Genomic DNA, 23,831 nt, shown 5'->3' with positions numbered 1-23,831 from the left:
GATGAAACCGAAGGCTCTCATAATCCTTGCCAACCACCGGCATGATTCTGGCTGGGATCTGGTCTGACGGACATCCACTTTTAATTTGGCTCACCAGGTCCTCCACCTCCTTCAAAGAGATGTCAGGAAACTTAGAGAGCATACCAGAACTTGCTTCATCCACAGTATGGGATAATGCTATAGGCCGGCCAATAGATAGATTAGAATCCGTGATTTTTTCATAGATCTTATCTATTTTCTCAGTGAAAAAACATGAGATATCGTCACATAGTTGTTGAGACGATATATCCATGCTCTCACAGGCAACTGGTTTTATTAAGGTCTGGAGGATCTGATATAATACTTTGGGAGCATCACCTGCAGCCAAAAGTTGAGAGGCAATGCGATTCTTGCAGGCTGCTCTAATAGCTTTATGATAGGAGCTCAACGCCCTCTGTTAGCAAATTCTATCAGCCTCCTGATGCGAGGATCTCCAGGCCTTCTCCAGTTTCCTAGCGGCTCGTTTGAGAACCTGCAGATAGTCTGAAAACCAAACTTCCTGCTTTTGAGCTGGCCGAGATTTATAGGATTTCATAGGGGCAATAAGTTCCACTGCTGTATGGATGACCCGTTCAAATTTGGATAAGGCCACCTCAATATTATCAGTCGGCACGATGTTAGGCACTACAAAAGTCTCCTGGAAGACCTCTTGATACACTTTATGCCATTGTCTCTGAGAGGTTTGCCAGAATTGGGCATGGTAAATTCTAAGAGAAAATGATCTGTCCAGCCAACCTGTTTTGGCGGGTGACACATGATTGCAGAAGAGTTAGAGAGAACTAGGTCTAATGTATGACCCGCCTGATGGGTGGGTCCGATGTTATGCTGTGTAAGACCTAATAGTGAGAGATCCGTCAATAAAGACTGGGCCTCCACACTATCCTTCAACTCACTATAGATATAGAAGTCTCCTAACAATAAAAAGTCTCTGCCTGTATTAACATGTGGGGCCAATGCTTCCACCAGAGATATCGAGAATTTCGCACAGGGGCCAGGGGGACGATATACTAAAGCCCCTTTCCAGCTATTAATGGCTGAAGTGCTGATCTTAAAAATCATCAATTCTAAATCCGTGGTACAGCACTGATCTAAAATGGAAATAGCTATACCATTCCTATGTACTATATCTATGCCACCTCCTACCTTAATGGGGGATCACTGAAATAATATCGACTGCCAAAATATCGACTTGCCAAAATATCGTGGACAAAATATCGACAGTCAAAATATCGAGTTTGTATCTACAAACAGGTAAGTACAAAAATATCGAGTACAAAATATCGTTAACAAAAATATAGATGTAAAAAATATCGACTTTATTAAAAACAGTGTTAAATTAAATTAATATTAAATTTTAATTACTAAAATATACTTAAAACGACTTAAATTAAATTATAATAATAAAATAATAAATGAAAATAATAAAAATAATTTTTTTAAATCTTATTTGTTGACCCTGAACCCTAAAAATACCCCTTTACCCAAAAACCCAAAACTGACCCTGAACCCTAAAAATACCCCTTTACCCAAAAACCCAAAACTGACCCTGAACCCTAAAAATACCCCTTTACCCATGACCTGAAAACTGACCCTGAACCCTAAAAATACCCCTTTACCCATGACCTGAAAACTGACCCTGAACCCTAAAAATACCCCTTTACCCATGACCTGAAAACTGACCCTGAACCCTAAAAATACCCCTTTACCCATGACCTGAAAACTGACCCTGAACCCTAAAAATACCCCTTTACCCATGAACTGAAAACTGACCCTGAACCCTAAAAATACCCCTTTACCCATGACCTGAAAACTGACCCTGAACCCTAAAAATACCCCTTTACCCATGAACTGAAAACTGACCCTGAACCCTAAAAATACCCCTTTACCCATGACCTGAAAACTGACCCTGAACCCTAAAAATGCTCCTTTACCCAAAATTTATCAATATTATTTAATTACCAATTAATTATTAATTAACAATAACAATAAAGTAAATATATTAGAACATTAGGTGTAATTATTTTAATAATTAATATTATTTTATCAAAATTAATTACTTAAAAATAACACAAAATTATATATATAAAAAATGTACTCTAATTAATGTAATTAACTAATTACAATTAATTAATTAACAATTATTTACTAATACAAAATATATTCAAAATTATATTAATTAATTAACTAATTAATATTAATTAATTATCAATTAATTATTAATTAAAAATAATAACAAACATATATTAATTAATTAATTATTATTAAATTACTTCCCACCCTATTCCCCTATAAACCCACAACCCGCTACAGAATTACATTACGCAATTATTATCAAAACAAAATTCATGTAATAAAATATTTAATAACATTAATACACACTATTCACACATATTATTACATAAAAATACACTATAAAATATTATATATTATTAAAAAATCGATATTTTTGCTATCTATATTTTATACAGTCGATATTACTTCACTTACCTGAAAAACGATATTTTTGTAGTCGATATTATGTCCAGTCGATATTTTGTCCAGTCTATATTTTAAACTCGATATTATGTCCAGTCGATATTTTGGAGTCGATATTTTGTCTCTATACCCTTAATGGGGAGGTCTAATCTGAGTATTTTGTATCTCTCAGGGATCCCAAGAGTAATAGTGGGAACCGAATGGGGTTTAAGCCACGTCTCCGTAAAAAAACAGAGATCAGGTTGATAAGTTGAAATGAGGTCCAAAACCTCAGTGTAGTGCTTGGGCAATGATCTTATGTTGCAAAGTAAATTTCTCCAACCTGGTTGCATGTGAGATACTACCCCTGGTGGCGTTTGTTGGTGGAGACATACATCATCATTGTCATACTGTGCCTGGAAATGGCAGTGGCGACATGAGAACGGCCCCTCTGGGGGAGACCCCCCCTCCCTTACACAACCAGCCACAGGAACTCCCTGCATATCTAAAGTGCTCGGGAGTCGGGAAGAGTAACTCACCAGTTTCAAAGATTGCCCGCCTTGGTTTAGAGAAAAAGTATGAGCCATGGGCCCTGGCCCCGTCCTGTCGCGCGCAGACGGGCTTCTCTTTGGCTTCTCTGAGGCGCGTCCTTAGACACTACCCTGCACGCGATCGCTGCGTGCTCGTTACGACGAGAGGGCTAAATAACCCTTCCTGTCGGGTAGCTAGAGCGCTACCCGCTCATGTGGTCGGAAGTCCCTGGCTCTTCCTGTCCCACCCTCCGCTCAACGGTACTGGTTACCGAGTCGGACCAGGGCGGGCAGGCTGTAAGATCGACCCCAGGCTTCCCCAGGTGAGTGTAGGCCCCCCAATTACCACTGTGACACCAAAGATGATAAATGTGCAAATTTTAAAAAGGCAGTGAACACAGTTAAAAGGAATGCGGCAATAATATCATTAAAAATCAGGAACTTCGTTTTTAAAAATTTAATCAGGACTCAGAGTTTCCAACAAGTATCAAACAATCAATAGACTGGCTAGCGCTCAACAACTGCTCACTTGACGCAAAGCGGGTCGGGGAGACTCTGCCACCGTCCTCTCTACCGCGTTGCGCCCGCAGCTCCTCGCCGTCTAAATAGCCCTTCCTGTTGGGTAGCTAGAGCGCTAACCGTTCGTGTGGTCGGAAGTCCCTGGCTCTTCCTGTCCCGCCCTCCGCTCAACGGTACTGGTTACCGAGTCGGACTGGGGCAGGCAGGCTGTAAGATCGAGCACAGGCTTCCCCAGGTGAGTGTAGGCCCCCCAATTACCACTGTGACACCAAAGATGATAAATGTGCAAATTTTAAAAAGGCAGTGAACACAGTTAAAACGAATGCGGCCCATAGTGTAGTGTTCTGGAGACACCCAAAATTAAGTTCCCCTTAAAGCCAGGAGAGGCAACAATTGATCCTGTGACCATAGTCACATCATAGGCTTGGTGAATACAAAATGACACTTGGGTATAAAGTACCCCATATGACTCAACATCTGAGTTAACACAATGTGTCAACTCTAAGTAGTTAAATCTCTGTGAAAGTTAGATGTAAGAGTGCATTTAGATCAAACCTAGCTACAAAGCAACAAAGCTCTTGTACAATGGAGGGGTGGAAATGAAGGGGAGGGATGTAAGGTATGCTAGCAGGAGGACATGAAAAAGGGGCTAGCAGGGCGTGGGAGGTTAGGGACAGCAAAACAGCTGTTTAGCCACCACATAACAGATTAATCTACAAATAATCATTTTTACAAGGAAGTAGAGTCAGGACATGTGTGTAACATAGAAGCCTTAACTTTTTTAAGAGTAGATACATCGCTGTTTGAGCTTATTGTCCACACAGTACTAGATATAAATATGACTGACAATATCTGATTTAGGAACTCAGATACTTTTAGTGTTGGGATAATTGAACACCTGACTCAGAAAAACAGTTTTATAGGGCATTTCTGCAATTTTTTGTCATATGTACTTCGAATCCCCTTACCTCATCAATAAAATCCTTCTCCGCATCTCTGTAAATATGCCTCCTCAGCATCTGTTGGACCTGTAGTGTAGTTCGTATATTCCCAATAGGCTCTGCGCATTGGAATAATATACACTATAGATTTGACATAGGACTGAGGTCAGTATGTCCCTATCGAGTATACTAAATTTACTTGTGAGTACCGGCTAGTTCAGAGGTCACTAGAAACTTTCTCAAATACACAAGAAGGGATTAGTTCCTGACAATCACATAAACATGACAAATTCCTCAAGAATTGAAAACATATCTTCAGAGTCGTGGAAACAATAGATAACTATTTTACCTAGTCAATCGTGCATGCTTCGTTTCCACAGAGTTGCAAAGAAATAGAAAGACGGGCATTTCAATAAAAGAGGTTTATTGAACAGTCTTCTTTCTCATGCAAGAGATTTGAACTGCTACAATCGTTAGACAGAATGCAAAGTATAATGTGCACGGCGTAAACAGTAATATAGAATATTTCTGTATCAGCATTGTCTGTTGCTATGACATGTAAAAATACATACATAAATAACACAGGCTAAAATACTCAACTGGTGCTTCTAAAATACGCCTACCCCAATGTACCTAATCTAGGTCTAGTACCAGGGAAGAAGTAGGTGTTTCTCTGTTAGCAAAGGTTAAGCTTTGCCAAGAATTGCTAAAGATTTCTCAGTTCCATACCTTAGAATGAGAGAGGTTGGTATCTCTTTCACGGACTCGATTTCCCAACACCCCGCAAGGGGAGTCAGAAACACTGGAGCTGGATTCTCTGCAGGAGATGACAGCTTCTGGTCAGTGCGTCAGCTGGAGAGTTGGCTTCCTTCGAACTGGATGTAGCAAGCTGCGTCGTGCAAGTAGGTAGTCGAACTACAACGAACCACACCATGCTTTGCTATAGCAAGTGAAGGTATATTTATACCTTGAAGGTGTTTAGGAATGCCCGCTTTGACGTAAAGTCGGGTATACGAACGTCATGAATGAACCCCTAAGGAATTGTTGTTCAAGCATAATAATTAGTTTCTTGGAGAAATCAATATCCAGGGGAAGTCCCTTGAGCTTAATAGTCTGGTTTTCCAAGAAATCGTTGTGACGTAGATGAATGGAGGGAAGTAGCCATGCCTGTATTTGGAAAGCATGGGCTATGCCTAAATAAGGACTGCATTTCTATGCCTATATAAAGGGCAATATGAATTATACCTATATAAGGGCATGAATCGGGAAAATGCATACGGAATCTAAATCGATACACACCACCCACTCCACTTTGGTATGTGCGACATTAGTAAATTATAAACATGTTACACATATCTAAAACATAGCTACACATGAAGTGTGAAAAAAACCCACCCGAAATACATGAAAATGCATTTGAACTGGTTGTACACATAAAAAGATGCATCGGTGCTGTATGCATTAAAGCAATGTTTCATTCGAAGCATATATTTACATTTCGAATGCTAAATGAATGAATCATAAAAATATACATTTATGAAATGGCTCATGAATACAGAAGAAAAAGCCTGAAACTATTTCATATCAGATTACAAAAATCTGTTTGTATGTGGACAAGGTCAAATATTGTCTCTTGGAAATATTCAAATAATTCTTGTTCTCTACGAATAATTCTACTATAAGCACATTACTTTGTGCCAAAAAAAGAAAATACAAATTTTGAAAAAAAAATCATAGGAAAAGTTCTTTGTTTTTTTAAAATGAAGGTAAAATTCAAAGTCTCTCAGAACACTATGTGCCAAATTCAAAAGTCAGTGTTAGTGCTTGGAGAAAACATGGCATCTTCTAAGTCTGTAAAAAAAGTGTCTATCATTGTAGGTGACAGTTGGATTACCTCGTTCAGAAGATTTACCACATATAGATGTGAAGCATCGCCTTCAGCATTGGTCGCATTAGCAATGTTCAAATTGGATGGTACCTGTGTACCTGAAGTTTCCTCTCGTACCTCAGCATCAGTATTTTGCGTCTGTGAGATCTCACTGAATGCCGTCATCAGAATTGGTAGCCGCTGGGGACAACACTGCGTATGAGCCGTTACCGGGTCCAGCAAAGTATCCACATCCATTGGCATGACTGATGGGAGTGTTAGACAGATGTCGAGCACACATTCTTCTCCGCATAGCAGGCAGCGTAGAACAGGTAAGATGCAATCGTGCCAGATTGGTCTGAATGACAGAAACCATGTGGTATTTAATTCTCGTAAACAAGTTAAACCCAAAATTTGGACAATGCGCTCATGACACTTCATCTACAATAGAGCTCTCTCTATGGTGCTTGGAGTGGCGCTGGTGATTTGGCTTGCCATATCGTAGCAGTAGGAGCAAAACTAGTATCCCTGCACCGAGTCCCAAAAGGAGAGGCAGTCCGCCAAACACAGAGTGCATGAAGTTTGGAAATATTCCTAGGACTGCTTGAAAAGGTGTAACAGTCTGGAACATACGTTCTTAAATAGATGTACAATACCGCTCGTATCAGAAATGTTTAAGATACGACTTAACATTTCCGAGAAATATATAGGGCAGTTTGTAGTTAAGAGGGCATGTATCTTGGCAGAAGTCCTTGTGACTTGCAGATCATAGGTCTCTTTGGCCGAGGTCAGTGGCACAGTTTTCTGGAAAAGAATGGCTTTCATTCTGCTTAAAGTATCAATTTGTATAGAAGAGATGTTCAGTGAAGGCCATAAAGGCGACTCATTGTCTGTCTTAGTTTTAGGAAATAATACTTGCATACAGCAAGTGACCCTGGCTGACATAGTTACTAGATATTGTATGCCTGGCAACATGCCACAGCAGCCGTGATCATGCAACATGAGCTAATTCCCATTCGAGAGCTGTCCAAATAATGGATCAATCACTGCAGCTGGTGAACCTTGCAGGTGGCAGGATAGGTTGTTATGTTAGAAGAACCATCGCTGACAAAGGAGAGAACCGCTAAGTGCGTTTTCTCAGTTTTTACAGCTAAGAAACACTTCACGTCCCCCGCTCCAACATCTATGTGTGTACGGTAATTCCCAGGATGTCTTGATGTATTCTTTACCCAACCTTTCATATGTGCCTGCTGGTATGTGTTTTAGGCAATATTGAAACTGGAAAATTGTAACAGGCAGAATCATTGTTCATTGTGTAATCCATTCATAAGCTGGTTTCTCTGCTACCGTAAATGGCAATCTTTCCAGTTTTTCAATGCTCAGCACTGTATAGTCTGCTCCCCTCTGTGCCAATTTGATCTGTTTATTAGTGAAATTGAATTCTGAAAACAGTGACGTAGTATTGATTAAACCCAAGGCACATAGCCTGAAGGAAGGTTTTGCAACGTCCAGCTTAATAGCATGATAGAACGTAATTGTGACTGACCATGTTGCAGCATGACCAAGTCCTGTTCCATGATGTCTATTGCAGAAAACACTATGCTCTCCAATTAATATATCCTGGATGACAGAGTTGTTAACCCATTGTCAACCACAGAGAGAGTTTTCACTAAATTAATACAAACAATTTCTCGTATTCTTTCTGCAGTCTCTGCTTGCGTAATCTTCCATGCTTCATTATAAGCAGCATAGATACCGGCATGTATAAAATGTTTATGACGCAGTTATTTTGGTCCTAGCAAGAATTCCCTAAGATCAGCGCTATCTTTAAGTAAAGATAAGTGTTGCTAATCCTTAAGTGTAGATCTATGTAGCCAATCAAGGCAGAGCTTCCCTACACTGTATGTTGTTACTATTCCAGGAGGCTGTCTTTGAACATATCTTGGGTCTGGCCTATTAAATGTGAAACCCTGTGTTTTGTTCAGGAATCTATCTTGACAGTTGTTTGTGTCTGTGGGCCAGATCAACCATTTTTTAACAATTTTTTCCAATCTGGTTCTGTTCTGGTGTGATGCAAAATAATAGTATGTACGTTGACCTCCCCCTCTGAAGTTTTACTGCTATCAGGTGTAGGTGTAGGTATGGACAGATTGTTCAGGTGTTTTATCTTAGCTAACCCAAGGCAAGACGTCTGTTGGACAGTGTCATTCAAAAACATAATTTGCTCAGGGATGATGCAGGCTCTAAACAAAGCTTCTACCCCCTGAACCTGCCAATCTTTTGTACCCCAGACAGTTTTTGTCTCAATGTTGTCTTTCCAAAAGTCAAAACCTAGTTTAGACAGTTGGGCATAAAAGGCGGCAGAATAGGTCTGTTTTGTATTGGTCCACATACTTTTCATTCCTGTTTTGTTTACATTCTTAAAGTAAAATGATTCAGCATTTGATAAATTGAACCCTGAAAAGTATGGGAATTTCATAGCAAATGTTTTTGAGCTACCTTTTGGTGGCGTAGGACAATGTTCCCATTGGTTATACATTAATACATTTCTAGGATTTGCAGATTTGTGCAAGAAATGATGACCATAATGATTATAACAATACATTTGTTCATAGTCTCATGAACCTTCTAAATATTCATGATTAGTGAACACTGCAAACATTTCTAAGTCTGACATCATATTATTAACAGTCTTGAAGTCCCAATCATCATAAAAGGTACTCAATGAAACAAAGTCACTTAATGAAATCTTGAACTGGTGTGGAATCTTCAACAGCTCTGACGGGCCCAAAAATGTCATAATAAGTTTTGTCCCAAACTATATCCCCAGGTATAGGAACGGCTGTGATGTTCACTGATGACAAGTCTCTTTGTTCACAATGGGTTGATTTGTGTGGTTTGAGAAGTAAGTTAACGTTCCTACTTGCTGTGTCCATTGTGACATATCTTCCAGTTATCAGCATTGCCAAAGTTATTACCAGAGTCAACCAAAGTAGAAGAAAAAGTACACCCAACACAATCCAAAGTTTAATCCATGGTGAAACCAGATAAGTCTTCTCCATGTGATGAAAAAGGTCTGTAGCTTGTTCTTTGAAAGTTCTTTTTGCTGGCGTCGTTTCAGGTTCGCTGGGATCCTCAGAAAACGTATCAAAGTTTATGAAATAGCCAGAGGCAGTTCTGTCAATTGTTGGGATTGCATTAGGATTCGTTAAATTTGCTGAAACCACTTGATCACTTGTTACTTCATTGTAGACAGGTGTTTCTTGACGAACTGTTATTTGGGTTTAAAGAGGTACAAGTTCCATAGCTTTGTTGTTTAGTCCTTCATTTTGCACTGCAGATTCTTCAAAGGTGATGAGTCTCTGTTTGAACCTCTTGGATAGTAGCTATATTAGGGCATCTAATACAGTGGAAGAGTCCACTTAGCCTACTGCTTAGTATCACTCACATTATGTGGTTTGACCAGGTCGATGGACACAAACTTGTTCTCCTTTTTACCAGCAAGAGGCGGCAGTAAAACTGTTCTTGATACATGGATTGTTAGGACAGGTACTGGTTGTCTGTAAGAAGGTCCAAATTCCTTCTTGCCCGCAATCTTTACTCTGACTAGATCACCAAGCTTTGGGATCCAGACAGACCTTGCTGTGACAGCTGTTTTTTCCTCAGTGGCAGTTAGCTTCAGGAGCACTTTGCTTTGTTTAGTTCTTATTTCTTTTAAGTCCTGTAAAACAGCCAAACGATCTTTGATATCAAAATCTTTTTGGTCCACCACTGATGTATGACAATCAAGGTCCGCAACCAGCATCCTAGTCCCAAAAAGGACCTCATATGGAGTGATACCCCCAGAGAACATCTTGGCAAGTTGTTAAGACTATGGTGGACACTTATGAGATGTTTGACCCACCCGTCACCCAAACCTAATACCCTAGCTGTTACAGATTGCTTTATGTCCCGGGTTTTTTCTCTCCAAAACCGAATTCCCATCAGGATGGAATGGACTAGAGTACCGCAATGCACCGCCCAATTTGGCCATGGTCTACTTGTAAGCTTGAGAGCTAAACGCAGGACCCTGGTAAGAATGTAGCATGCCGACTGCGTATGTGCAGATAAAGACTCGCAAATCTTTTATAACAGTTTGAGCGTCAGCCAAGCACTGAGGCCACACCCAAATGAACCTTCAGTCTGAATCCACTGCGACCGTGATATATTTGTAATTACCATCCCTCAGTAAGGGACCGCAGTGGTCCAGGTAAATGCAAGCTAATGGTTTATCTGAAATTAACAGGGGCGTCTGCGCCGGACGTTTTACAGTAGAGACTTTCATCTTTGGGCATATTTCACATTCCAAAACATAGTTTTTGGTTTGTTTCCTCATGCGCGGCCACCATTATCTCTGTTTTAAAAATGACACTGTGGCAGAAACACCTGCATGTGCAGAGGCAAGCCCTTCATGTGCTGCTGAGATTAGTCCTAATCTATGTTACATGTTTGGAATTACCTTATCACGCACTCCAGGGATTCGAGCAAACGGAACATTGTTCGCATCATTTATATATGAGTATTTGAGTGGAAGCCCTTTGGGTAATGTTTTACCACTGTCTTTGCTTGAAGCATTGACAGCTAGCATTATTTTGATATCTATTTTGGTTTTTGAACAAGTGATTGCAGCTATGGAAGCCGTTTGCACAGCTGCCTTTGCGGCTTCATCAGCCAATGAATTCCCTTCAACGTGAATGCCATCACGCTGATGACTCAGCGTATGTATCACGTGAGTGTTTTGTAGTCCTTGTCGTAACTGAACTACTTGTTCCCAAAGCAGTTTATGCTTGCTTGTGCCACCTTTTGCATCTTTGCAACCATTTTGAATCCAGCTTTGCAAGTATTCATTGTAAGATTGAACTCAATAATATGAATTGCACACTGAGTGTGGGGAATTCGCGATTCGTGTTTTTAAGTGGCATCTTGAATGCTTGTAGTTCAGCTCGCTGAGCTGTACAATCTCCTAAGGATTGAGTTTTAGTGACCATTGGTCTAAATTTGCCAGCGACCTTTAACGATCGCGCATGCAGCACTATAAGCTTGTTTACTCCCGTAGCGGGTTGAGCTGATCCGGCAGTATAAATTATACATTCATACTGGTCAAGAGGCAGAATTTCAGTAGGCAGAGGACATACATGTTCGTATTGTAAAAATGCTTGTGTTTTTAAATATGGATGAAAACCGTATTCAACATCAGTTGTAGCAAGAGAATTATCCCATTGTATCCATCTTGGATGTAAAGCTTTAGCATTTGGAATGCTCGCTTTTGTCACTGCTTCTAAGGCAGATACAGGAGTTACCACCATATTGGTTTCCCCTGTGCTAGGGCTCTTTCTTTTGCTACAGCATTCTGAACAGCTATCAGAATTCTTTCAGTTGAAGTTAATTTAATTTCTGCTTGTGTATACAAATGTGATTTGTATGCTATTGGTACTTTTTCACCTTCGTTATAAGTTAAGTACATGTATTCGCATTGTTCTGGAATGATTCGAATCACTAAGTTGCGTACGTTTACGTGTGTTTGCAAATGTTTATTTGCTAACATGTATGTTTGGAGTCAACGCAAAATTTCTGTGTGTTTTTGTGTCCAATTTACTGTTTTAAAATCAGGCTTTATTCATTCGTAGACAGGTTTAACCCTTTCTGCGTAGTTCAGAATGTAGGTTCTTCTGAAATTTAAGAATCTTAGAATCGACTGCACGTTTTACAGTATTTTTGGAGGTTGGAGCAGCGCACATTTCTCTAGAAAGTTTGCTGCCAGGCTTTTGCCTTCACTTGATAACTCATATCCTAGAAATAGGATGTTGAGGTGGGCAATTGTAGATTTTTTTAAATTGAATTTTTAACCCTCAGATGCGAATCTAAGTATTATGGTGTTCACTCTGTTCAAGGGGATATCCAAATCGTCATCTGTCAGATAGATGTCATCTACGTATGATAATGCTTCATCATCATAAGTTTGTAGTAACTCTGTTACTCTTGCTGAGAATAACCCAGGACTGTTCTTGAATCATTGAGGGAGACAACAGAATTGACGCTGTGTCCCCATAATTAAGAAAGCGTTCAAATACCTAATTTCTGGTGCAATGTTTTGACAGAAGAAACCATTAGAAATATCTAATGTGGTTTTATATTTTTTACGTAAAATGTTATTCATTAGTGCTGTACTGTGTGCATTTTGTACAGCAAAAGTTTTGCACCAAGAATTTAGATGTCTATAATCCAATACTAGACGATATGTGTTGTCTGGTTTGGGTACAGGAAACAAAGAATTGTTCATTGACGAGGTGCATGTTTCAATAACCCCTTGGTATTCAAGTTGAACTAATATCTCCCTGACCTGTTTTTTAGCTTCTTGCTTAACTGGGTACTGCCTTTGTGTAGTTGGTTGATCTTTCAACTGGATTTTATGGTGAGGCGAATCCTCATCCCATCCTACATGATTTTTGTATAATGCAGGAGCTTGGGTGACTGCCCATTTCCTGGCATTTATATACTTTAAATGAATTGGAATATGATTAGAGAAGGCTGGCATAATGATGTCTTAGCCATGTGGGCAATCCCTGACAAATTGTGGTGGCCAGTCTTTTTCAGCCAGAAGAATGTCATAACCCTTAGAAAGTCGCTCCCAAAAGAGTGCTTTTATTTTTCTTGGAATATCTCCCTTCATTCGGAGTGTTATTTCATATAACCCATGTGGAGAACTAACCCTGGTATCTGCAGTTTCAACTTGAATAAATTCATTCAAGTCCACTGTCTCCAGATGATCCTTCAGGTTCTGGCGAGCTGACGTGAATTCTGCTGCACTGTCCAACATTGTCTGAGCCCATTCTCCATTCTTGAGTTGTGTCCTCAAGATCCTCAGCATGTCAGATTTTTAGACCTGCTACCTTTTATTTGGTGAATTGAGGTTTCTTGCTTTTCTGAACGTGTTGATCATCTTTGGACTTCACACGTCTTTCTGTGACGAAGTCTGAAAGGTACAAGAGGAACCTGTATCAGTATCTTGATTTTTTTCAGGTTTTCACAATTTATTCCTATTTCTGAGGTTGATACCTCCTTTCAGAGGGCTCCTTTTGAGGAAACCTACCTCTGGACTGAGAACATTTCTCTTTAGAAGTTTGTTTGCTATTTTCCCACTTCTTTTTAGAAGATGTAGGAGTGTTTTTAGTAAAGACCTTTTCAGGACTTTCAGACAGTTGGGGTTTGACTGGTTTCCCACCCAGACTGTCTCTGCCTAATTCTTCATAGGATTTTTTAATTATTCTGGCCAGTTCTTGTGGTTGCTCAATTACATCAAATTCCCTTAATTTTTGGCAGATCGCCACTGATGCTGCTTCGCCTTTAATATGAGCTAATATTATTGCTGAGACCTGTTTAAAATCTTTTAGTAGTTTCATACCCAAATTTAAAGCAGGCTCTGTCCCCTATTCATTTTGAATCTGTTTCAGGACATCAGGTATTAGCGCCATAGACGGCACACCATGTGTTTTAGTGTAGATAGCAGCGAAGACTGTACCCCAAGTGTTGTAGTCCTCCAGATGTGGTGCGATCCCCATTGGTAAACAGATTGTTAAAATTCTGTTTCTCATGAGGGTTAGTATTAGGAAATATTGCTTCGATTCGCATAATTTTTTGAGCTATCCAGAATGGAATTTGTTCCCTTTTTGCAGGTAACTTACCAATGACTAGGTGTAAATTCGGTGGTGTCATTTTTTGTGTATTCCCCTGGTGAGATGTATGTTGCAGAATCACTATTGCAGGTTGGACTGTAAGAGTCTGCATGACATATTGAACCAATTGTCTATAGATTTTGATTAACTCTTTAAGTTGAGCAAGTAATGCCACATCTGTCATATTATTAATATCAGGATGTGGTGTATAGCCAGCTAAAACCGGCCATGTGACTCCTGGTCTACCTAGTGGATTGAGCCTAGTAATGTGATTTAAATGTTTTAGGCGCCTTTAAATCAGAGCTCATGCTCCTGGTATGTGAGTAGAATTTCAATATTCTCAAAAGGAATGTATTCCTCTGGTGGTTCATCTTCTTTGTAGAAGTGAAACATATGTGTTACTGGATTTGCTTCAGGGAAGACTATCCAAGAATAGAATACCTCTGTCTGGTGATACTCATGTGCCTCATCACAAAAACTGCCCTACCACCTCTCGATGTTCGGCCATGTCTAATATGTTTTATAGTGATGGCGTTCCCTAAATTTAGAGGGATTGCTATAGCATCCGCTTTGGTTTCTTGGAAACCTGTTAAGGTAAAAGCTGCATCGGCTGGATCAGCCGCAGCTCCACCGGCTTCGGTTTTGTTGCTGTTATTCGACATTTTGTTGACTGAGAGATTGCAGAGCAAGTTTCAAGGAAACAAAGATAAGGTGAACAATTTTTTGGAACACTGTATCCTTCAACGTTGAACAAACCAAAAAGCCAAACCATAGGATTTCATCCTACTCAGCTATGGCGTATATTATCCCTTACCCACTCCAGACGTCTATTGGAGTATTATGAGTATGGGTCTCTGAGAAAAGCACAACTGAGTTACTTCAGTATCTAGCGTTAAATTAGTGCCTTACCAAACCATTGGGCGCCATGTAGTGTATTTCCTATATTCCCAATAGGCTCAGCGCATTGGAATAATATACACTATAGATTTGACATTGGACTGAGGTCAGTATGTCTCTATCGAGTATATTACACTTAATTGTGTGTGCCGACTAACTCAAAGGTCACTAGAAACTTTCTCGGATAAACAAGAAGGGATTTGTTTCTGACAACTGCATAAACATGACAACTTTGTTTCCCTAGGACTGGAACAAATATCTTCAGAGTCGTGGAAACAAATAGATAACTATTTCACTCAGTCAATCGTGCATGCTTCGTTTCTGTAATGTAATGTAATGTAATGTAGGTGGTTCCTATATAGCGCGGCTTTCACTCCAAGGAGCATCTTTGCGCTTTGACAAGATTTGCACAGTAAGACAGGGATCACTTAGCGTTAGCTGGAGGTAGGTGTGTGTTAAGTCATATCAGGCTTTTACATAGGGTGTCGGATATACCGTATATCCATGTTTTACGATTTTTCCTGAATACTATTTCCTCAGGTGTTTGACGAAGATACAGAGGTAATTTATTCCAGGCCTTTGAGCCTAGGACCTCCAGGGCTTTCCCTCCTCTGGTTTTTAGTTTGTAATTGGGGATGGTAAGAAGGTTAGCTTTGACCGATCTAAGGTTTCGTGAAGGGGTGTAGCGTTTATACATGCGCTGAATATAGCCAGGTCCTCTTCCAAAGTAGGCCCTGAAAGTGATTAGGAGAATTTTAAAAAGGACCCTTTTATGTATCGGCAGCCAGTGTAGAACGTTTATTGCCCCCGTGGCGGGTGACTTTCTGTTCCATCCCAGCACAAGTTTTGCCGCTGCATGTTGTACCATTTGTAGTTTATGGCAAACCGTCCTGTTAGTCCCTGCATAGAGACTGTTGCAGTAGTCTAGGCGTGATGTTATAAGCGCCACTGCAACCATTTTTCGTGCCGGAAGTGGTATTAATTCGAAGAATTTTCTTAGCGCCAACAGAGTTGCAGAGAAATAGTGAGACAGGCTTTTTCAATAAAAGGTTTATTGAACATTCTTTTTTCTCATGTAAGAGAGGTGAACTGCTACAATCGTTAGACAGAATGCAAAGTATAGTGCGTACAGCGAGAACAGTAATATAAAATAATACTGTAATAGCATTGTCTGCTGCTATGATATATATAAAAATACATACATAAATAACACAGGCTAAAATACTCAACTGGTGCTTCTAAAATACGCCTACCCCAATGTACCTAACCTAGGTTCAGTACCAGGGAAGAAGTAAGTGCTGCTTAGCATAAGTTTTAGTTCTGCCAAGAATTGCCAACGGTTTCTGTAGGTTCTAATCAGCTCCATACCTTAGAATAAAAGAGGTTGCTATCTCTGTCTCTGGACTCAATTTCCCAACACCCCGCAAGGGGAGTCAGAATCACTGGAGCTGGATTCTCGGCAGGAGGATGTCAGCTTCTTTATCAGTGCGTCAGCTGGAGAGTCAGCTTCCTTAGGAACTTGCTGTAGCAAGCTGCGTCGGGCAAGTAGGTAGTCGAACTGCCTCGCACCACACCGTGCTTTGCCATAGCAAGTGAAGGTATATTTATAACTTGAAGGTGTTTAGTAATGCCAGCTTTGACATAAAGTCAGGCATATGAACGTCATGGATGAATCCCTAAGGAATAGTTGTTCATGCATAATAATGAGTTTTTGGAGAAATTAAGATCTAGGCAAGGGGAAGTTCCTAACGGCTTATGAGTCTGGTTTTCCAAGAAATCGTTGTGACGTAGATGAATGGATGGAAGTAGCCGTGCCTGTATTTGGGTAGCATGGGCTATGCCTAAATAAGGGCTGGATTTCTATGCCTATATGAGGGCAACGCGAATTGTACCTATATAAGGGCATGATTCTGGAAAATTCATTCGGAATCTAAAATTACATATATAACACTATAGAAAAGGTGGCCAACTTACAACTTATGGAGTTCCTGGAAAAAGAATCCCTCCTCCATCCCTCTCAGTCAGGGTTTAGATCAGGCCACTCAACGGAATCTGCTGTTCTGTACTCAACCGAACAGATTCGAAAGCTGGTAGACGAGGGAGAGACAGCAGCGTTGGTCCTATTGGACCTAAGTGCAGCGTTTGATACCGTGCTGCACTCAACGCTGCTGTCTCAACTATCAGACATAGGAGTTAGAGACCTGGCCCTCACCTGGCTCCAGTCTTACCTATCTGACAGGACATTCCAACTCCATTGCCCACCCTTCCAGTCTTCGTCACACAGTGTATGCCATGGGGTTCCACAGGGCTCTAGCCTGAGCCCTACTTTATTTAACATCTACATGGAACCCCTGGCACGCATTGCGGAGAATTTTGGAGTGGGCATCGTCAGCTATGCTGACGACACTCAGTTGATTTTTAAATTAACTCCAGACAGCAGTGACCGTGCTAACAACTTCTCCAACTGTATGTTAGGGATAGCAACCTGGATGGACAACAACTGCCTCCGTTTAAATGGAGACAAAACAGAAGTATTAATAGTAGGCAAAGCGACATCGCTATGGTCCCAGGCTTGGTGGCCTAGTGAACTGGGAGAACTTCCCATGCCAGTGGAGAAAGTTAAAAACCTGGGCATCATGCTGGATGCCGACCTCTCAGGTAAAGCTCACGTAAACAAAGTGACAAACAAATGCTTCAGCACCCTAAAAATTCTGCGCAAAATACTAGATCTCCTGCCAACTGAAGCGAGAAAAACCATAGTTCACGCCTTGATTTCTCCTCACTTGGACTATGGAAATGTCCTCCTTTTAGGTCTCAATCAGAAGGTACTTCACCAACTACAATGCATACAGAACTCTGCAGCCCGACTAGTGCTCGGTCTCCCGAAGAAAACTTCCATTAAAAACGCCCTTGCCAAACTTCACTGGCTACCAATCAGAGAAAGAATTATATTCAAATCTCTCTGCTATGCTCATCGTATTGCCCATAATAAAGGCCCCAGCTACCTTAAAGACCTCATCACCATTCACCGGCCGATTAGAGATCTGAGATCCTCTGGCATGATGCTTTTCAAAATACCTCGCATCTCTAAAGCCAAAATGGGTGGAAAATCCTTCCGCTACCTTGCCACTAAGTCCTGGAACGCTCTACCAATCCATCTACGGATGGAGTCCTCCGAATCGAGATTTAGAGCTAAACTGAAAACCCACCTTTTCCCTAAACACTAACTTCTGTTACCTATCTGTATCATCCTCCGGATGAGTCTGTATTGCAGTAAGCGCGGGGACACACAGCTCTGTGTAACCAGGCGCTAAATAAATGTCATATTATTATTATTATTAACACTAATTTGGAGACGACTTGGGTGACCCCTGAACTGACCAAATACAGGACAGAGCTGCGAGAAATTCTGGTTCTCCCGAGTATCAGCAAATTGGCCTGGTTTGTGCACATCAAAAAAGGTTTCCACACCTTAGGAAAAGGCAGTCTCTGGGACAGTCCGGAGGTAGCCTGCAGTGCAATCTCACGGTTACAGTAGTTTAGTAGCTAAAGGGAGGCAAACTTGACCAATATCATGAAAATCCCGCCATTGGTTTCCTTACTTCCACATTTTTGAATGTTAAGGATACCTATAATCTGGAGTCATGCCTAGATGCCCATTACGAGCATTCTCCAATAAATGGTCCACTTGCCTTGCTCTGGGGTGTAGAGGAGACCAAACTCCATGTACTTTTTTCTGCTCAGGATACAAAAAAAATTGACAAAGATGGCTGGTACAACTGGGTAGGAACCTGAGCACAAGGCAATGTAAAGATACTTTTAGACTCCTGAAGTATAATACACATCTACCAATTGTATACACTGTCTCTCGCTTTTTTCCCTCTATGTGGTGGACGTGCAAGGCCTTTTTAGAAACCAGTAATGAACTAAACGCTGATTGATATTCCTTTTAAATGTTTGTGTGTAAATGTTATCATGATTTTAACACTTTTTGTTCTGTTTTATATATTGTTTATCGTAGTAATGTATTTTATGGTTATCGACCAAAATAAATAAATTTTGGATTGGATAGTATTATGCACTCTCACCGGTGTGCGACGTCTACTTTTGAAGACCAACACAACTTTCATAAGAACTACACAATAACCCATTGCTTTATGGGAATTGTGGTTCCAACATCGTGCATTTGAAGGCGAGCCAAATTTCTCTATTCGTATAGGTTCTGGTAAGTGTCTCACTGCAGATCCCTGACAACGCTGGTAAGGAGATAGTACACCAGTAAGGACACGACTACCAAGACTACCTTGAAGACAGCCCTCAACCTCTACCACAAACAGTTGAGAGAATTGAAGAAAAATACCTTAGCTTCATGCATTGAATCAAGCTCCAATAATAGAAAATAACTTTTCTACATCGTGAAAGGATTCTCCAACCCCTCAGCTTCCATGACAATATTGGCAACATATACAGAAACGTCAAACCCCAACCCAAGGCCATCAACTTCTCCAAGCAACACAACGATCCTGCTACCAACAAAGACATCCACACAGAACCTTACCTTGGGTCTCCCTGTGGATTAGGTTTGGGTACCAGCACCACTGGACTGGCCCATGGACTTTCAGACGGTTCAAACTAATTCCAGCATTTTAACTACCTCAGCTTTGAGGCTGGCTCTGGCATGGTCATATAACCTGTACAGTTTAATTTTGACTAGTAAGCTGTCACTAGTGTCAATGTGGTGCACACACCACTCAGTGATGCCTGGGGTCAAGGAGAACAGGCCAGACAACTGCCCCAGCACTTGCTTATAGTCTCTGTCGGAGATCTTTCAACTTGGGAGAGAGTACCACCCTCTCCACTGACCCATCTTGCAGATTAGTGGAGAGGAAGTCAGGCACATGCTCAGTTTACTCCTCCACTCCCTCACTAGTGACTAGTAACATGGTCATATCTGCCCTGTCATGGTGGGCTTTCAATCTATTCACATGTAGGATCCTATGAGGGTTCCTGGGGGTGCTAAGGCCAAACAAATAGGTAACCTCACCCTTTTTTTATAAGAATGGATAGTGCCCATTCCACTTGTCATGGAGGGCCCTGGGAGTCACAGGCTTCAACACCCACAGCACTTGTCCTGGAGTATACTCAGGAATCATAGCCTTCTGATCATGGCAGTGCTTTGTACATAGACTCTGCCATTCTAGATCTCAGGCCTAACACATAGTCAAACACATTGTCCTTTGCTTCTTTAAGGGGATTCTCTAAAGACTCTCTCAGCAGGCACAATAGCCAACTCACAGGGTGCCCAAACAACAACTCAAAGGGACTGAAACAAACCCTTTCTGTAGCACCTCCCTGTAGGCAAACAATGGGCATAGGAGAAGAACATCCCATATCCTCCTGAGTTTCTCTGATAACCCATTTATCAAGCCCTTCAGGATTTTGTTGACTGTCTCAACGAGACCATTTGCTTGTTGGTGATAGGGAGTGGTGAACTTCTAGTTGACACCACACTCATCCCACATAACAGTCAGCCAGCTGGACAGAAAATGTGTGCCCCTATCTGACACCACCTATTTTGGAAAACCCACTCTGGTGAACACACCAAGCAGTGCTTTAGCCCCTACAGGAGCATCAATGGTTCTAAGAGGGATTGCTTTTGGGTACCGGGTGGCACGGTCCACTACCACTAAGATACACCTATTCACTGATGCAGTAGGTGGGTCCAGGGGACCAACATTATTAATCCCCACCCTTTCAAAAGGGACCGCAACCACTGGCAGTGGTATTAGGGGAACCTTTGTCTTGCCCCGGCCTTGCCACTAGCCTGACAAGTGACACAGGAGCTGCAAAACACCTTTACCTTTTCAGACATACGGGACCAGTAGAAATGGTTCACAAACTGGTTCCATGTCTTTGTCTATCCAAAATGTCCTGCCAAGGGGATATCATGACCCAAAGTCAGGATGTACTCTCTGCACTTCTGGGGCACCACCACCCTCCTGGTGGCCCCCTCCTTGAGGTATTTGGCCTCAGTATAAAGCAGCCTATCTTCCCAGTAGATTCCATGAAACCCACTGTCATCCGCTCTTCTTGTTTAGAGGCATTCTGCCTCAAGCTCTCAAGGGTGGGACAGCCTCTTTGTCCCTTCCCTAACTCCTCTCTGGAGGCCTTACCTGCTCCTGTCAGTTCTGCCAAATCAGACAGCTCTGGCACGGAGGGAGTCCCTCCCTCAGAGGCCGATCGGGGTTAGATTCTTCCTGCACCTTTGAAGTTCCCTGGGCTGGTTCATTAGGCCCAGTACCCTTGCGCATGGTTGCTTGGCCCTTTGTTCCAGAGTCCAACTGTCCAGCTATTCCCTTATGGCTATTCTGTAACCTAGTCACAACACATACCCACTCAGGGAGCTCCAATATTTTCATATGGAGTCCTCTCGCTACCTCTGACCACGCAGAGGCTCCACGATCATTGCCCAGTAAACATTGGACTGGTAGCACCTTAGACTCAGCTACCTTCATAGGGCCTGTCACACCTCCCCATTCCAGATCCACTGGAGCCATATGATGGGGTTTGGTAGACCTGTCTGCAAAAGTCGCCTAGTGAAACTCACCAGGTCATCAAGGGCCATAGTTAGACTAGCCCCTGTGTCTCTGATAGCCTTGACCTCAGTCCCAGTCACTTTAGGCCTCTGCCTCCATATTTTTGGGCAGGGCAGCAAGGGTGGCAATATTCATCCTACCCAGGGACACTAAGGTTGCTTCCACCACCTGACTACCCATCTCTGGTGCACCACTTTCCACCCCCACACTTACACTGGCAATTCCTGTGGATGTCCCCTTAGGGGAGAGCTTCTTGGTGCAGATACATCTCCCTGTTTGTGCCCTGGCTGGTTACAGTCAAAGCACTTACCCACCTTTGAGGGATCAAGGAACCTACCATTCATTTCCTGATATCTCCTACCTTTGAATTTGGGTTGGCTTGGGCCCCCCTCCTTGTTTAGGTTTTCTGGGACTTTGGAAGACTCCTTCTGTTTATTATCTTATTTCCTCTGGGCTTTACTCCAGGGAGGGACCTGTCCTCCTTTTATTCTGATCACCTTCCTGGTGCTGAATGGAAACCCGGGTTCTCACCCTCTCATCAGCTGCTTCTCCCAGCTATCTCTGGTCTGTCAGCATAGAGTCCACTAGATACTGATGTAAGTTCTCTTCTGCATAATGAGTCAAAATATGTTCTTTCAAAAACAAATTATACAATCCCGCTAATGTCTCAACTTTGTTATCAACAATCCAGCCTTCGAGTGCCTTCCCTGAAACATCCACAAAGTCTACCCAAGACTTTGAACCCTAAACTTTGCCCTGTACTGCTCTGGAGTCAGACCAAATCTCTTGACGAAGCATGCCTTCATTTGCTGGTATGATTCTGCATCCTCCCCGCTCAGGGTCAGGTGCCTATCCCTCTCAGCTACAAGAATCAACTCCCACAAGAGTGCGCCCCAATACTTAGAGTGGACCCTAGTCATTCTAAGGGCCCTCCTCATGGCTGCTAGCCAATTATCAATGTCACCCCCCTCGGTGTACTTGGGTATTATACCCTTGGGAAGTTTGTGATCCAATCCACCACTTCTGGACATCTCAAAATCTTCATCATTTTCACTGCCACCATTTGAACGTCTCCTCACTCTCCCACCTCTTCACAGCCAATTCCAGTTTCATCTGCTCCAAAGTTATCAAAGCTAATTGAGCCTTAAGCTCATTAAAGGCATGGAAAGGAAATAACAAAAATCACCCTTTATTCAGACCTGGTAAAAAGGGCAATCCTGAAAGCCTCAAATGAGATAACAAAACAGGGAATAAGGATTATCCCAGAGAGAGATATAAAAACCTCTAAAGATAACAACTTCTTAAAACAGCATGCCGGGCTACAGAAGAGACAAGTGATTCTCTATAAAGAATCAAAAGGTGATCGAAGCACTCTGAACATTGTAATTGACAACACAGGGAATGATTCCTCATGGGGTAACTGGTCGTTACATAGCAATCTCGAGGGAGAAAGCAATGAAAGAAATACAGTGGATACAGATGATGAAGGTGGTTTGAGTGACGTTGAATAGGATGGAGGGGGTTCGCAAGAACTAGGTCTCTTAACCTGGAATGTAAATGGGCTAGGCAATGAGCAAAAATGGGAATATATAAAGGAATCCATAAATAAAGTGGACATTGCCTGCCTGCAAGAGACCTGGTTATGCGACGACACCCCAACCCTTGACGGTTATGCCCAGATACATCAGCCTGCCATAAAGAAAAATCGTGGGAGGCCCTCGGGGGGGCTGTTGACATTGGTATCAACAAAAGTAATGAGGGAAATAAAACTGTTGAATACAAAATGTAAATGGGTACAATCAAGTAGAATTGAACTCATGACGGTGGATCTAAATTATAAAATGTTGATTTTAATGAATGTATACATGCAGTGGGACAATGGGGAGGTGTATGAAAGGGAAATGAGGTGTTTTAAAGAGGATGTAGACAGTACTCTAGAAAATTATCCCGCAGACATAATAATGATAATGGGTGATTTCAATCATAAACTAAACCCAAAAAAGACTGACCTTTGGAATAGGGAACAGTTAGAGGTATACGGAATAAACCCGGCAAGGTTCCCAGCAGAGGAATCTTCGAAACAAGACCTAGAATTAATACACACCTTAGGAGGGAGGAGTTTTCACTGCGTAAATGGGAGAACAGAGTCAGACTCACCGGCAGGAAAAACGTTTATCCAAGGGCAACAGAACTGCCCAATTGACTATATATTCTTGCAGGCCTGGAATTTTCACCAGATTAGGGACTTTAAGTTAGATCAAAAAGAGGTGAGTGAT

Source organism: Lissotriton vulgaris, chromosome 3_2 (assembly GCF_964263255.1).
Source record: "Lissotriton vulgaris chromosome 3_2, aLisVul1.2, whole genome shotgun sequence".
Taxonomy (NCBI): Eukaryota; Metazoa; Chordata; class Amphibia; order Caudata; family Salamandridae; genus Lissotriton; species Lissotriton vulgaris.
Note: the sequence above shows the minus strand (reverse complement) of the source record.